At 31.7% G+C, this 17,757-nt stretch overlaps 1 pseudogene; it reads left to right on the plus strand.

Annotated features, from left to right (window-relative positions):
- LOC129927162 (peptidyl-glycine alpha-amidating monooxygenase B-like) overlaps positions 1–16,827 on the plus strand; it is an 87,849-nt pseudogene extending 71,022 nt beyond the window's left edge.
- The last annotated feature ends 930 nt before the right edge of the window (positions 16,828–17,757 follow it).

A 17,757-nucleotide genomic window follows, 5' to 3' on the forward strand; every position in this document is an offset into this window, starting at 1 on the left:
ACAAGTAAAGAGGGGGCAGCAGGGTGGCTGAGTGATAAAGTGCTTGACTTCCGCACCAAGGAATCCCAGGTTTGACTCCTGGTGAAGAATGGAATTTTTAATGTTGTGATCTTTGGGCAACCAGCTTTAATGGATACCTGTTGTTAGTTGGGAAAAAATAAAGGCGGTTTTCATTATACTTGCCACATAACACCATCGTTAACCAGAGGCCACAGAAACAGATGACCTTTACATCATCTGCCCTATAGACCACTAGGTCTAAAAGGCACTACATTTTTATGTAGGAAAAACTTAAAAGAATTAGTCCTCAGAAAATATACAACTTAGTAAGGGACTTGACTGTAGCATTTGTATGAATCTAATGATTGACAGACCATTAAGTTCCTTCACTCATTAAAAAAATGTGCCACATGACCTTATTTTTTCTGATCCTCTTGTAAATTAATAATGTACTATTGAAATTGTAGTTTGTATACCATAATTAGAAGCAAACTAAATAAACCCAACTATTTAAAATTCTTATTGACAATAAATATATCCTTTTGCAGGTCTACAGGAAATGATGAGATGTGCAATTTTTATATTATGTTCGACACGAACAGCTCTGTGGCTAATCCTTCATGGCAATGTGGCACCTGCAAAAGAGCTCACAGCTCAGCAGCAATAAAGCTGGCTAGAAGAAGAAGAAGGCACTAATGAACTTCTACAACTGACAGGAGATAACTTTCCCAAAGATGTCAGCGTTCCACTTCCACCAAATCCAGCACTTGAAGAAGCAGCCATAGTTTCTCACCACCATTCTGGCATGAATCATCCAGATAAAGCCAATGGTTAGTTTTGTAGCATATAGAAGCAATTCAATTAATTGTTTTGCATTGTTAAACCTTAATTTTGTTTTGTTGTAAATAGATTTTTTTCTTGAGCAATTAGAATCATCATTTATTTGTATTACAAGTGATATATTGAATACACTGTCACTTTCCAGAGAACTTGTACCAAGACACAAAAACTCAAGACATATTGATGCCTGGTGCTAAGCCTAATACAGTAAGTGTTTATGAAATATAAAGAAAAAAGCTTATCCCACAAGCTGACATTCAAGTTTTAGATGTACTAAGAAAATATTGTGATGGTTGCTGGTATTTTTTATATTCAGTCCTGTGTTATTTCTAAACAATTCTTTATCCAAAACCAAATTTTTAAAACATGGGCTAACTTTGGAAAACATTTTTTTCTTAATCAAGATATTGAAGTTTAAATTAAAAGACTTATTACAGTAGCATCTGAACATTTCTCATCATAAAAGTATTGGTTATATTAATTAATATTTTTATTAAACTTGCTTAAACATAAATGTATTTAATAAATAAACAATGAAGTCCTACCTAGCCATGAAAAATTATTAATACAAGTGTGTCAGTAATCTAGTCAATTAATGTGTTTGTGAGATGATGTTATTTCTCTTGTCCTGTAGCCTGACACCTATCTATGTACAACCTATCCAGTTCTAGAAGAGGAGCTTTATATTTGTAAGTCATCTCCAAGTCTTGTTGACTAAACTATAGTTACAGTGGTGTATATGACATACACTGAATAGTTAATTTAAAAAAAAAAAATCATGTAATATATTTAATGGTATTCAATTATCTTGCTAATCAGATAAATTTGAAGCTCTGGCCAATGCTGCCACTGCACACCACATGTTGCTGTATGGATGTGATGGTGAACCTTTTTCTACAGACAGCATCTGGTAAGTAAGAAGCTTTAATTTTTTAATGGTAAAGTTGTTGTTTTTTTTAAATAAAATTCAAATAGTAATAAAATGATTTTAGATAATTAATATATTTTATTTGTGACAAAGTGCTTGACCTAGTTTGTAGCTAAAAATAAATAAGAATGGCCTCCAGCTTTTGCTGTATTAGAATTATACTTTTTCTCTTTCGGGAACTGTCCACCAATGTGTAAAAATGGTCAGCCTACAATAATGTTTGCCTGGGCTAAGAATGCTCCTCCAACAGTTATGCCTAAAGGTAACAAATAAACAGTTGACATGTTTTAAGCTTAACAAACTGACTAGAAAGAAACAAGTTTTGTTTTTTCAAAATTCACTGATGAGTGAAGACTTCTGTTTGAGCAATTCACTTGTTAATTGATGGTGGAATTGCATTTCTGAACTTGTTATTAAATGTTAATATCCTCTCACCCCATCAATATGTAACACTTTTTAAAAATTTAATACTATAACCTAGATATCTTTTTCTATGTACCTGAAATTGATTTTCAGATAGGATCTTTGCTTATGTTTTTGACAGTAAATGGACTTAAAAGAGCCTGGTAATGGTCCATTTTTAAAAACCTGCATAAAATATATTTCAAAATAATTTTTGTAAAAACACTATATTTCTCTTCAGCAAGCTGACAATTTAAAATGATTGCATAATATTCTAAGATCTTTGATAAACCATTTTAGTATTTTTTCTTCTTGGCACTTTTGTGTTGGTGACTGCGCCTTGCCATTTTATTTCCAGAGTCTTGCACAAATACCTGAGACAGACACTTTTAATGTGGCATTCAAGACATGCATTCTTTTGTTTATCTCTCGCTGCCACTGAGGCATGTACTAAGCATAAATGCAATTGGTGAAAACCAGCTGGAAAGGTTTAACAATAGGTTAATGACCTGTCAAGAACTATGTTAGGCTAAGAACATTACAAGCATGCTGAAACTCAGATATAAGCTCTCAGTAGTCCTTTTATATTATCATCATCACATGATGACAGGTCAGAGGGATTTATCTGTGAAGAAATTGAGTTAGGCATACTATTGTTGAAATTAGAAGATTACTGAAACTTTACAGATCAGATTATGCCCACCTGCTCTCCATTGAAAGTATTTTAACACAAGTAAGGGCTCAAGGTAGCAAATGTAATTTCCAAGATATAAGCTGCATGATCTGTGATAAAGTTCTGAGTTGTGTTCTTAGGCACACCTGACCAACTTAGTGGTAAAACATTGAAAGGAGGTTCATTAACATATGCAGTGCAGTGAACAAAATAGTTTGGCAGTAATGCATTAAGAACATCTGGGTTAACATTGACAAAAGAAATAGAACACCTCAACAAGATACACTGAGTGTTTCATTGGGAACATTTAAGTAGGGAGAACTTATTCTGCAATTCTTTCAATTAATCAACCATCATGTTGCTTGTATCACCTTTACAAAAGGTTCCTTTTCACCTATTCCTTACTATTGCTAAAAAAAAAAAAATCTAGACTTTAAAGTCAGTAAAAAGTCATTGAAGATCAGATTTCTCCTGTCTCCACCATTACTTGTCAATACTCACACACACAAAATGTAGGAATTAAAATGTTATCAAGAATGTCATGTTCTTTCTTTAAAGGTGTAGGTCTCAGGGTCTGCAGGAAAACATCAATTAAGACTATTGTACTCCAGGTACACTACGCAAAGATTTTTGAAGGTTAGTTTTATTTACTAATATATAAATGTAGATGAACCTATAAAATTGTATTCTATGGAATTATTGACAAAAAATTTAGACAATGTATTAGAATGCATTATGGGGGTGCGGTGGCTGAGTTGTTAAGTGCTTGGCTTCCAAACCTGGCGTCCTGGGTTCGAATTTCAGTGAAGACTGTGATTTTTAATTTCGGGATTTTTAGGGCACCCCTGAGTCCACCCAACTCTAATGGGTATCTGACTTTAGTTGGGGAAAGTAAAGGCAGTTGGTCGTTGTGCTGCCCATTAACCATTGGCCACAGAAACAGATGACCTTTATGTCATCTGCGCTATAGACCACAAGGTCTGAAAGGGAAACTTTTCTTTATTAGAATGCATCATTGAAATGATTTGAAAACTCAAATTTCAGATTTTTTTCCTTATATGAACTTAGTCATAGAAATTGATTAGATGTCATTTTGTCAACTAAATTGTTATTATTTCTCCTTCTGCTAACATTTTATTTCATTATGTATATCTTAAACAATATTTCATTCAGTGATGTTATTCCATAATGTTTTATGTAACACTTCAATTTATTTTCTTTAGTAACTACCAATATATTTCAGACTCAGAACCTGCAGGTCACTCTGGACTTAAACTTTACACAACCCACCAAAAGTAAGTAGTTCATCTTGAAATAATTCTCTTGTATTAGATTATTATTGATATATTTGCCCCTCCTCACCCCCCCCCTCCCATCCTGCAAAAAAAAAAAAAAACTGCATGTTTTGACACCTTGTATTTGTCATCTTCACTAGGCCTCAGTATGTTGCTGGTATATTTTTGTTAGATTCTGGGGACTTCACCATTCTTCTACATACTAATTGTAAGTTTTCATAATTTTTTAAAAATATTACATTGTCTGCTTAACAACTAGTTTACTACTTTGAATTGTATTAGAAGATAGTGTGTGTGTGTAAATTATGTTAAACCTTTATGTATGATGATGGCCAATAGATTGCTATGAACATTGCCAAACTCATTTCTAACCATAACAAAAATAATCTGAAAAAAAAAAAATAAAGATTATAATTTTTATTAATTGTTATGTTTTTTTTAAGGATAGATTACTTATATTTATAGATTTTAAGAATCAAATGTTTCTTTTAATTTTATTCAAATGTGGTTTTAATAATGAACAGTGTAGTCATATTTTTGGTTATTATGATTTTTCTCATACAACTTAATGATCTAATCACAGATGAATTGCATAACTTTCACCTAATTACTTCAGATTACATTAATTTTCATGTGTTTGAAGTTGAATAAAATTGTGCAACAAAAAAATACAGAATTCAACACATAGTCTTCCAATAATATTTTGATGATAGCCTGATTAAAATCTGACTGGTCAATTAAATTTCCTCTCATAAAATCGAAAGAACTTATTTGTCTTTGCCCTTCATGAAATCTAAAGAAGTTATTTTTCTTTGTCCTTCAGTGTATCCAGTAGACATCAGCTGTACATTCATGATGGACAAGAGTATCTTTCCCTTTGCTTTTAGAACACATGCACATGGTCTAGGTAGGAGACAAAACACTGTCTTAAAATATCTCTTTGTAATGTCTAAGATTTTATCGTATCTCTTCTAATTGTTATTAATTGTAATGTTCTTCAGGTACAGTCATAACTGGTTATCAATACAATGGAACGTATCATAAAATCGGTAAAGGAAATCCACAATGGCCACAAGTAAGTCTTAAAGTGACCATATTTGATATTCAATTATTCTAACATTATATGATCTCATACAAACTTACACTTAAAGTGCCACATGTTTATGATATGAAATAAATCTAAAGGCCTTCTATCCAGTGAAGGAAGTAATTGAAGTCAAACCAGGAGATGCTTTAGTAAGTCTGATATAAATATTTACCAACTGTAATGTCAGCTTTTCTTATTCTGAATTATTATTAAAGCTCTTATGGTATTTTTTGTCTAAATTTGAAATGTAACTTATGTTCCAGGCTGTTAGATGCACTTATAACTCAAGCTCGATGGATCATCCTGTTGGTGTTGGGTGAGTTTCTTGAAGGTTTAGCTTTTAACTCTAAAATTGAAACAAACTAACTAAAAGTAGTCAAAATTGCTGAAATGTGATTTCTGTTTACAAATTCTGTCATCAGCAACATAAATTTTTTTTTTTTAATAAAACATTCATCTGTAATATGGACACCTAATAAATAATTGGAGAAAGAAACAAAATTGACTAAAAAAAAAAAAGAAAAAAATATATATTTGTTGAAAAACTTCATCTCTAATATTAACTTTAAACATAAGAAAGATTAATTTATTTCAATTAAACCAATTTAGCGTTGTTCACTTACTGATGATAGTTTCTGATGCAGGTCAACAGGCAAGGATGAGATGTGCAATTATTACATCATGCTCTACACAGACAGTTCTGTGGCTGACCCATCAGGAGAATGTGCTTTCAATGAACTTACACAGCTGACTGGAAAAAACTTTACCATTGATGTCAGCGTTCCTCTTCCACCCAGTCCAGCCCTTGAAAAAGCAGATATAGGATCTCATAACCATGCTGGCATGAATCATCCAGTTGAAGCCAATGGTAAATTTTTTCTCAAAAGCTTTAAGCACAATATTGCCAATAAGATTGCATAGTCTTGTAATGTTTTCAGTCTATTGTTTGTTGGCTTGTGTTGTACATGAACAGAGCAAATTTTAAAATGTTGTTCACTATTTCTGATTCTTTTTTATCTGTAGTTGACTTTGAAGACACACAGATATTAAAGATATTGATGCTGGGAGCAAGCCCTAGAAAGGTAAACTCTTTGTAATTGTTCATGGGACATAAGAAGAGAGTGAAGATGCTTACAAGGATTCTATTTTAATAACCTTTTGGATCAATTTAGTCATATTTCTCTAAAGTACTAAGAAATTGAATAAGGAAATCAAAATGTGTAATTTCACAACTGAGTTAGGAGTTGTCAACAAAAGAGAAATAGTTGAATATCTTTACAAATTTAGTTTCTATTTTCATACTTTTAGTTTCTGCCTTTATAAATAAACAAATATTTCTACAAAATCTTTATTGTGTTTAAAACATTTTCAGCTGGATTCTTATTTATGCACAGCTTACCCTGCACAGGATTTGGAATCATATATTTTTGAGTGTATATTCCACATTTTTTTTAATGATAAACATAGCCTCTTTCTATTCTTTAGAAGATTTCACTAATTTAATATAATACAGTATAGGCTAAATTGTATGTTAAGCAATACAGCAAACAAGTGACTGGAAGGTTATTAAGTACAGAAAATGTTATTATTGAAAAAAAAATCATGATGAAAGCAATTGACTTTCTTTATTGTTGAAGGCATAAAGTCTGTTTTGTTATTGAAATAGAGAGTTACATTCAAAGTATATGTTTCTTTTTTCCTTGTTTTGCATTAACTTTTGGGTGCCTAAGTTTTTATCTTTGCTCTGAAGCCAGCCTTCTCCCCATCATTCCCATTCCTTCAACAAGAATAAATAAACTTCTCTTACAAACATTTATTGGTATTCTGTATAGTAAAGTGCTTAAATCATCGCTTGCCCTGAAGTTGCTGTTTGTCCAGACAAACCTACTGCTGGCTTATTTTTTTTAAGTATAATGGAAACATCTTTCTTAGCGAAAATTGAAACAAGTATATACTTATGTCATAGGCCTTTTTTTGCTGATACCTCAAGTTAGTTTTGAAGACCTATTTTATCTCTGGGAACTCTGTAGTTACTGTTATGAGTTTGGTGCTTTTTATTTCAGATAAGTTTGAAGCTGTAGCTGACACCAACACAGCTCATCACATGCTGTTGTATGGATATGATGGTGAAGCCTATTCTCAGTAGCCAGTTTGGTAAATATTTTCATTTGTGCATGATAGGTAATGCAAGGATAGTCATTGTAGTGTGTTGGTGTAGTGGTGTATTGGTTGTGATACGGTGGTGAAATGGTGTTCTGTTATATCTGTTCATTATTCATTAAGATTTTTTAAAATGTTTCTTTTAGGAACTGTCCTGCAGTGTGCAAGAATAGTCATCCTGTGATTTTATTTGCTTGGGCTAAAAATGCTCCTCCAACTATCTTGCCTAAAGGTACATTAATAAACTCATTGTTATTTTAATTATTAGTTATTGGTATTGAGAGAAATACATTCAATTGAAACTTTTTTGGTTACTTAATGTTCTTTGTATTATCTTAGATGTTGGTTTGAGATTTGGCAACAGAACATTCATTAAAAACATTACTAAACATTAGTACTGCAAGTTCACTATGCTAGGATATTTACTGGTGAGGAAAGAGAATGTAACCATATACTTCACTATAGAAAACTTTGTAACATGTATTGTCTATACTTTTTATTTTGTATAGTTATACTGTTTTGTTTGGTGTAAAGAGATTTTATCAACTCTCTGTTTCTTAGTTAAATAACTGAAAACCAAAACCAAAATGTCTTTTTTATTAATTGAACAGATGCTGAAGATGAAGACCACTCAGGTTTGAAGATTTATGTCACACACAAAAAGTAAGTCAATCTGATAAAAATAATTAATTATAGGCTGTTGTAATTAGAACTTTTTTTTAGAGCTAACTTGGCTGTAAACTTCATTTTGTGTTTTCACAGGCAGCCATATGTTTCAGGAGTTTTTTTCTTGGCATCTGCATCGTTTACGATACCTCAAGGACATTCCTGTAAGTACAAGCCTAGTTTGTTGTGTCTCTATCAATATATCTCGCTAGTGGTATGGTTTTATCTGGTCACTTTAAACTTCTCCCATAATGTAGAATATCAGCATTAAACAAGACTCAGAAATGTACTTCATCATTGTTTTATGCCATTTTTTAGGCTAATCAGCCTCTGTAAGAAATGTAAATCCTCCCTCCCTCCCCCCCCCCCCCCCCGGCTGAAAAATAAAAGTGAAGGATCACTGTTTTATACCATTTCTTAGGCTCTGTTAGTCATTTTTGACATTTCTACAAGGCTATCCACATGGTTGAAGTTCAAACAACCTTGACCCAACAATTACTTTACTCAGTCAATTACAATTACCCACAGTTCTCCACAGTAAATGACAAGAGACCTACAGTTAACATTTAACCTTCAGAGACCTGCAGTTAACTTTTATTCTTTTTTTTTTAATATTTAATATTTAATAATAATTTAATAATATTGAAGATTTTGTATAGAAAAAAAGGCTGTAACATTTGTATTCAATTTATTAACAGCCTTCCCTGTGGATGTCTGCTGTAGATTTTCAAAAGAAAAAAGTATTTTTCCATTTGCCTACAAGCCACATGCCCATGGTTTAGGTGAGAATATCTTTGTTTTTTTAGTCTAATATAAATAGTTTAGGCAAAAATATAGTTATGATTTTAGTGTAAAATATGTGCCCATGGTTTTAGAGGAGAATATGTTGGTTTTTAGTGTACAATACATTCCCATGGTTTAGGTTTTCAGTGTGTACTAATGACACAATGGTGTTAAGTTTTTAGCCATGGATTTAAAACTTTTAAGCTGGTTTCTTGAACTACCCACCTTGATGTTATCAACATCACTGTATCCTGCAATGAGAAACAAGCGACACAATACATGCACCCAGTCGCTTTGTAGGCAATTTTGGCTTGCTGCTTTGTCAGTCTCTCTATCATGTGTGTGTTTTGAATTTGTTAACCTTTTGCCCATTATTATGACTCCCAAGGTTACAGCCAACTCTTCTGATGTCTGTGCCCTCTACTTTAGCTGCCTCTCCAGATTCACCTGCCCCAGCATCTTCAGCTACTTCCGCAGCTTCCTCCTCCCAATAAGTCTGTCCTTTCTTTTTTTTTTATTGCTGTTTCATTTTATTACTAAACGTATATATTTTCTTAATGTGTTTTTTGATAATTATGTGGGATACTCTGTTAGGATTGGTTTTAGGATAGGATAAGTTCTTATTGTATTTACATACAGTGGGTATGTATTTTCCAACTTTACACCAAAAATTGTTTTACAACACAATGTATCAATGTCGAAACTCTAGAACCCCTTGTATATTGCTAAAAGACAACTACTTTCTTTTTCTATTTCTCCTTTTTAAGGAAAATTGTTTTTTTCAAAGTTAAAACTAATTGAAAAAAGGAATTACAATTGAATAGTAACAATGACGCATGTTCAGGAATATTATGATGAATATGCTGCCAATGATATGAGAGAGAAAGGAATGTATGGAACTGCCACCTCAAGCGAGGAAGGACTCAGTCGGAACAGGAACAAGGGGTTTGAAGCCATCAGTCAACAGTTAGAGCATTTCCCTCGCAAGAACGCAACTGGTCGGATCAATCAATCCCAGCATTTGGATCAGAATCAAGGGAAACAGCCTCTGTCAGAGAACACAAATCATGCCTCAATCAACAGACAAAATAGTGAGCTCAGAAAACTCCCTAACTCAGTTGGAGCTATAGAAGTTGGTCAGTCAGAAGCAGTCCATAAACCACATAGTTGTGAGTGATTTAGAAGTTGTGTTCACCTCAACATTATCTTGTACCTTTTTTTGTTATTGTGGCCTGCACTATGTATGTTGTCATTGTGTGTTGACTATGTTCCCACAGCTGTAAGTGGCATGAGTAAGCAGCTGTAGTGTTCTCACACATTTATGTTTGCTGTATGTATTATATAACTTGCACAATATGTGTTGTTGCTTTATTCTAAACTTTATATGAGTGTAATACACCAATAGATCTAGTTTTTGCATCAATTTTTTAGTAAATACATGGCAATAATAGCCACACTGCAAAGTGAATATTGTGGTTAAAAATTAAACTGGAAATATTTGTCTTTTTAACTTGTATAATAATGAGAATATGTAGTGATATGTTGACCCTTAAGAATGCTAATAACATATCTGAAAATAAAAGATTGCCCTTTGTTAGTCTACATTCAGAGGACATACATGTGTATAGTTTTAAGCTGCAACATAAATTCACTGAGTTATTTTTCTTCAATTAATTATTTCAATTAAAGTATAAATTCAGTTATTCGTTATAGTTTATATCATCTACATTTTTTTTTAGATTCATACATGCAGAGCACATTTCTAACACTGTTTATTTGTTATGCAGTAAATCTTTTCAAACCTTTAGCAGCTTGTATGATTTAGTTCTTGGACTCCATATGTAAACAAATGTGCATTAAGCTTTTTGAAGATAATCGAAAGCTAAAGATTTGCTGTTTACCATCCACACATATCTCAAGGCATCTTTCTGCTATTCTAGCATACACTGATAGTGAACTTTATAGACATTCTGTATTAGCTAGTTCTTGTAAGACATTGGTGAAAGAAAAAATAACATGCAAGATTTCATTTACCTTGTATAAAACAGAAACATAATTTTTTCAAATGTGAAATATAGATTAAATAATGTTTGAACACATTACAATGGTTTACTGTGATATTAAATTAGCTAACTCATTGTGATATACTTTGATTCAATACATATAAATGATTGGATCAATCATTTGTGAACTGAAACCCTAATATTAATTTGTTGCCATTTGCCATTGCTGCATAGAAGGAAAATGAGTACTGACATACATTTCAATAGCTTAATTTTGTTTTCCTTAGTGTCCTGCTTCAAAATGTGTTTGGAATATGTAGATTGGTGTGGTATTAGTTATATTCATAATTATCATTAGCTGGTAACTTGATGATAGACTAAGGCAGATAGTTTGTACACACTTTTCCTATAAATTTAAGTCCAACTTTAAGACCCTGTGATTCACTTCCATTAGATATGTTACATGTACCTTAGTCAATGTTATTAGCTTATGACTCTGGTGTCTCTCTCTTATTATAGAAATATTAAAAACTCACATGAGTTCTCCTTTATCTTTTGCTTTTGTAGTGTGATACATTTGTTTACTTTCTACATGTATTTTGTTTGGAGAGTGGATGTTTAACTTGATCCTTAATCATTCAATGTTGTAAGCAAAAAATATTTAGCACATGTTGTATGTAGAAGCTGCATAGTTGTGATCCTGTTGTGTAGATTTGTTAATTGCACAAGCAATAGAACTTTTGGAATGATATTTGTTTACTGTTTTCTTTTTTGTGATTTCCTTATATCATACCTTAACATAGAATTTTAAAAAAAAAGAAAATTAAGTAAATCAAATTAGGATGCAATAAATGTTTAAAGTTACAAAACTTCATCAGATACTGGTAATAAGACAAAATATCATTTAAAATATAGTAAAGTAAAAAGTTAAGTTCCCCTTTCAGACCTTTGATCTATAGGGCAGATGATGTTAAGGTCATTTAATATAAAAATGGAATAAAAAAAAACACTTGCACTTTTGGTAGATAATAGATATAATGGATTATATTAGCTATTTAACTCATTTCTTCTCATTCTGTTCTTCAGATGTTCATTTGGAGAAACCTATATTCAATTCATCATGGCCAGAAGAGTCTATTACATTTGGTCAGATTGGAGGTGTGGCTATTGACACAAGTGGCTCAAGAAAATGGACTGCACAGTAAGTTTTGGAACCTGATCGTCTTTTCTTCCTGTCACAGATCTATAATGATCACATCAAGAGCTAAATTAAAGATTTCTTTATTTTAATGGGAGTCCTCTATTCTTTAAAATAAAAAAATTAAAAAAAAGAGAGTAATGCAAAACTGGTTTGTAGGCTTAACCTCTAAATCAAAGTTATACAGAGAAAAAGGGGGGAAATAATTAATTTGACTGAGTTATTTGTTAAGGATTAACTCTTTCTCTCCGTAATTATTTACCACATTCTGGTGGAATCAGCGCTGGTATCGTCAGTTAGAAGAGAAAGTATTTTAATGATAGTTATTCATATTTTCACAAAACTTAATATCTAACACTTAAAATATATAAAACATTTAAATTAATTGTCTTGAGGTCACTATCCAAAATAATCACCCTATGAAAAATTAATATAGAAAAAAAATATTTTTTTTGTTTACTCTTTAAAAACCTTTTTTTTTTTTTTTGGTAAATGCATGTTGAAAATGAAATGAATCTATATTTTTTCCTAAAGGAAACTTTTAAAGTGGGAAGCGTGGTCGAGAGGTTAAGGGCTCTTGAACTTGGCTTGGCTTGGCTACCTATCAAGGAGGCTCGAGGTTCGACATCCGACTTAGGCAGAGTTGTGTTTATTGAGCGCCTAAAGGCAGCACAGAAAAACCTTCTCCTAGATACCCCCTCCTCCCCCACAACTGAGATTGGACCAAAGCGCTCAGAGCATGCTATAAGCATGAAAGTAGTGCTATATAAAAGCCATAATTTAATTTAATTTTAAGATTAAATTATAAGCAATTAAAAACATTTTGGAAGGAAAGAAAACAAAACAACTGACTTTTTAAGCTTCAACGAGAATATCATCATTAGGCTGCAGAATAGGGAAAAATCAACAATGGTATCCTTGATTAAGAGAGAAAGAGTTAAAACAAATGATTAACAAGGGGAATAAGTTATATGTATGAGACTAATCAGATATTAAAGAAACATCACAGATTTGAAAATTTGCCTTTTTTTTAAATATTGTAAACTTTGTTTCAATAGTCTGAAGTCTGAATGAGCGACTGCAACCCAACTTGCATTATTTTCAGGTATTTTATGCCTCATGGTATTACAGCGGACCATCAAGGCACTATTTGGTTAACAGATGTAGCAATGCATCAGGTGAAACATTTCTTTGTTGTTCTTCTCAACATGTGTTAAACAAATTGAATTGATCTTATTGACAACATAAAAGCTTTAAAAAAAAACCACAAGAATTCTAACACTGAATATTATAGCACTTGATATCAGATGAAAAAAATGTAACAAAATAATTAATTTGTTTTAGTTATGTAAGATTGATTTCCTTCACTACTGTACTTTCTTTTGGTCTACAAATTAATATAATTTTGTTTCTCTTTAGGTTTTTAAAACATCACCAGGTCAGACTGAACCAAAAATGACACTAGGACAGAAGTTCCAGCATGGTGAAGATACAAATCTTTTTTGTAAACCTACTGATGTAGCTGTTCTTATGTCTGGAGAGTTTTTTGTATCTGATGGGTAATACTAGGCTTTGCAATTAATTGTTATTATATATTGTGTCAGCAAATATTGCTTTAAATAAATGAGTCCATTGATACTAATTAGGCATTAAAAAATATATTTTAAATTTGTATTTTGAATTATGTAGAAATAATCAAATCTTGTTTTATTACAAACCTACTTTTTGTAAAACAGGTACTGTAATAGCAGAGTTCTGAAATTTTCCAAAGATGGAACTTTTTTGATGTCCTTTGGGAAAAGAAACGTTCAGTTTGGTGCAGGTAACTTCCTAAATATATATCTGATTCTTAGTTTGATGTGCATGATTTTCAAGTCATGTTTCATGATAACAATTTAAAATAATATATGAGTTCTTAGTTTGATGTGCCTAATTTCAAGTCATGTTTTGTAATAACAATTTTAAAAACTCTTTTGTCTTTAGTTCCTCCTGTTGTGACATTTGACATCCCTCATAGCATCACTGTGTCAGAGGAGCATCATTTGGTTTGTGTGGCTGACAGAGAGAATAATCGCATACAATGTTTTGATCTGGATGGAAATTTCAAGCAGGTCATCAAATGCCCAGAATTTGGTCCACGACTGTTCGCTTTAGAATATTGTCCTGCACATGGTATGTATGGGCTATGTGTCTGTAGAAATAGGTTTGGTTACCTTCTGTTCATTATCTGTGCTTTGTATATGAACAGCTAGATTAGCTTTCTTTATTTTATTTAAAGCTCAAATACTCTTTCCACTAACTATACCACTAGATATAAAACTATAAAACCAGATACCATATGAATTGTATTCAATAGCCACATTTTGTGGTATGCACTTCGAACTCATCAGGATTGTTTTGAGTTTGAACACTGCCATCCCCTGTCATCCTGCAGGAGGTTTGGGTTAGAACGTAGTTATGTTTAGTTCTGAAGGAACATCCAGAACTTAAAAAAAAAGCAAAATAAAGATTTTAAGCTAAATAAATTAGGTTATATAAATGTGCTTAGCTTGGTAGGTTTTTCCCCTTATCATCGTTTTTTAAAGTTCAAACCATGTTTCTACTGTTTCTTCATTATTTTGTAAACAAAGAAAAATGTTACAATATCACCATCAATATTTTATTGTAGAATTTGGTCAGTAGTTTGCTGCATTGTCAAACAGCTCATTTTTTGTTCTATAGGAGGTTTACTGTATGCTGTGAATGGGCCTGCTTTTGAGATTTGTTGGAAATGTGGAATGTACCAGATGTAAGGTTCTATTTCATGTGACAACAAAACTCAGCTTGGTTTAACTACAAATAGCTAATCTCTCTCTCATTGTATCATAATTTATCAAAGTTATGTTTTATTTATTTATTCTTATTCAACTTTTACAAAGTAAAAATGTTATGAATGAAAAAAATTGTATGTTTTGTAAATTTAGTTAGTTATATTGAATAGAATTATTTATGCTAGCAACTTTTGAATGCATCACATAATTTTAATTTGACACAGAAACTGAAAATCATTTCAATTAAAGATTGTTGACTGTTGTTTCACCTCAGATGAATTGATTACATTTTAAGAGGTTATCAGATATTTATATTTATGACATACAATCTTTTTGTTATGTTATGAGTTGTTTTTGTTTTTATTTTCTACATGTTTAGGGTATAAAGTTCTAGTGCATACATACGTAGATTTCAACCCACATTTTTTTAGTTCTTACTTATGTATTTATGTATTTACATACATGTACTAAGAACTAATGTCTTTTTTTATTTAAATCATTTGTATCATGAAATATTCCACTTGATCTTTGGCAACTGCATTTAATTTATGTAATTCTTTGATTTCTTTCTGGAAATGATCTGCTGTTTGAATATTTTAGTTTCAGCTCAAGGGCTGTGATAAAAGTTTTTAAAAAATATTTTTTTTTGATTATACACTGTTCGCGTGAAATTACAACTTAATCATTTTTTGTGTGATCTTTATATATTTGAACCAATTTTTGTTTTAAATTAGCACTAGTTAAATCTGTTGATCAGAATTTTTTCCTCGGTAATACTTATATTTATACTCAAACCCATTTGATGTTACTTCTGCAAAGATTTATAGACACTCAGAGGAAATGATAGCATGGTAGACACAGCTAGACTTTTAAGGCAGAGTTTTGGAATTCAAACTAAAATTTTAAAATAAATCAAAAACATTGATAAACAAGCTGTTTACTGCTAGTTCAATGCATCAATCCATTGTCTGCCTTTGATTTAGTCTTTTGTTCTTGATTTCTATGCTGCACTGTGTCAATAACTTAACTTTTTTAAAGCAGTTCTATTAATCTCTTTCAAATACTATTTGCTTATACTAATCATAATGTAAGATTAAATGGGTTTGATATTTGTTTCAACTGGTGATGGTCCCCCTAAAGTATTGTATTAGTACTTCAAAACTTACTTATGTACAGTTTCATTAAGCCCTAGCCTTTATTTTTTACTTATATTTTTTTAGGCTGTTGAAGGTTTATCAATTTTTTTTTTATCTGGTGGAGACATTTAACCATTTTGTTTTTGCCACAAAAAAAAAAATTAACTTGTCTGTTGTGAAAAATGAAATCAAAAGTGAATGATCACCTAGTCTTTGAAAGTTCAAAATATTTGTACTACTTTATTGATGTCATGTTGATGTTGTTTTGTGATATCTATATCAACATTGTCTCTTGTTGGTGGGGTATGCTAGACATTGGTTCTATGCTGTTGGTAAAAATTTCTCATTCTTCATTGACTTCCATTGTACTCCACCTTGCACTTAGAGTGTTTTATGGAGTGTTTTATGGAGTGCTAGAAATCAAGAAATTTAAAAAGTATCCCAGTCATAATAGAAGTTTATAGATTTTTTAAACTAACCACATTTAGAGCATTTCATTTTTACTTTGCTCTTTTTTTTTATTGTGTATGTTCTTAATTGTAATCAACATCTGACAGTGCTACATAATGTTTTATTTAATGACTGAGCATAATGCTTAATTTGATTTTAATGTGGCTAAGATTCAAGAAACATGTTTACAAGTTCATTGCTAAAAACACCTGGTGCAGAGTCAATGTAAATTTAATCTCTGAAATAAAATGGGACTAACAATGACTTTCAAAATAGTGATGTCATTTGTTTCTCAAATGTTAGTAGCATAGAAAACGTGGACATGTTTGATGTATTGTAAGGGATCATATGTAACAGTTATGGGTATAGAGAATAAAATACAAAATATTAAACTCATTATGTTGTTTCATTTTTCTTAAATAGATGACCAGACTTGAATAAATCCACCATTATGAAACTGTCAATCATACCTGCTTAGACACAATTTAAGTTCCCTCAGACTGACTTTATTAAAGCTAATCTTGAGATAAAACAAAACTTGATCATTTAGCTTTAAAAAAAAATAATAACATGCTTCTCTTGAGGTTAAGAAATTAATATCTGATTAATAGTTAATGAATGTCAGGGTAGGTTATGTTGACAGTGCAGTGTGTATAATCAAGATCAAATAGCTCTTAGACCTGAGTGGAGTTATGTTTTGAAATTTCATACCTACATCATAATGAGAAAGTAATGTTCTCATTTCACCAATTAAATATTTGAACCACAAAGCAAGGAATCTTTAAATGCAGACAAATATCAAGTAATTTTTGTGATTTATTTTACAAAAAGGAATGATAAATCTTCATTTTCATTTCTTAGTTGTAAAACATGTAAAAAGAGATTTAATTTGAAACATGAGAGTTTTGATACCTGCTGATGAAAAAAACTCTTTACCTATCCCTTAGTCTGTTGGACCATTGGGGCACCATGCAAGATTTGTTCACCATCTTTCTCCTTTCCACTAGTCTTTTACCTTAGTTAGAACCTCTTTGAATGGCAGGCCCATCCATTCTTTTATGTACTTTATCTTTCCATCGCGTTCTGTCTGCCTCTTCTTCTTTTTCCTGATACTGTTCCCTGAAGGAAGGTCTTAGCGAGCCTCGAAGACTTTGTAATATGGCCATAGATTTTTAGCTCAAGTTTTTTTATGATAGCAGGTCATCATGGGGTCTAATCGCTGCAGTAGCCCTGCCTCTAATATCTTTGTGATGTGGTTTTAAATGTGATACCTAGGATCCTTCTGTAGCAGCTCAATTCCATTGCTAGGATCCTCCTCTCTAGCTC

The sequence above is a fragment of the Biomphalaria glabrata genome, chromosome 7 (genome assembly GCF_947242115.1).
Source record: "Biomphalaria glabrata chromosome 7, xgBioGlab47.1, whole genome shotgun sequence".
NCBI classification, from domain to species: domain Eukaryota; kingdom Metazoa; phylum Mollusca; class Gastropoda; family Planorbidae; genus Biomphalaria; species Biomphalaria glabrata.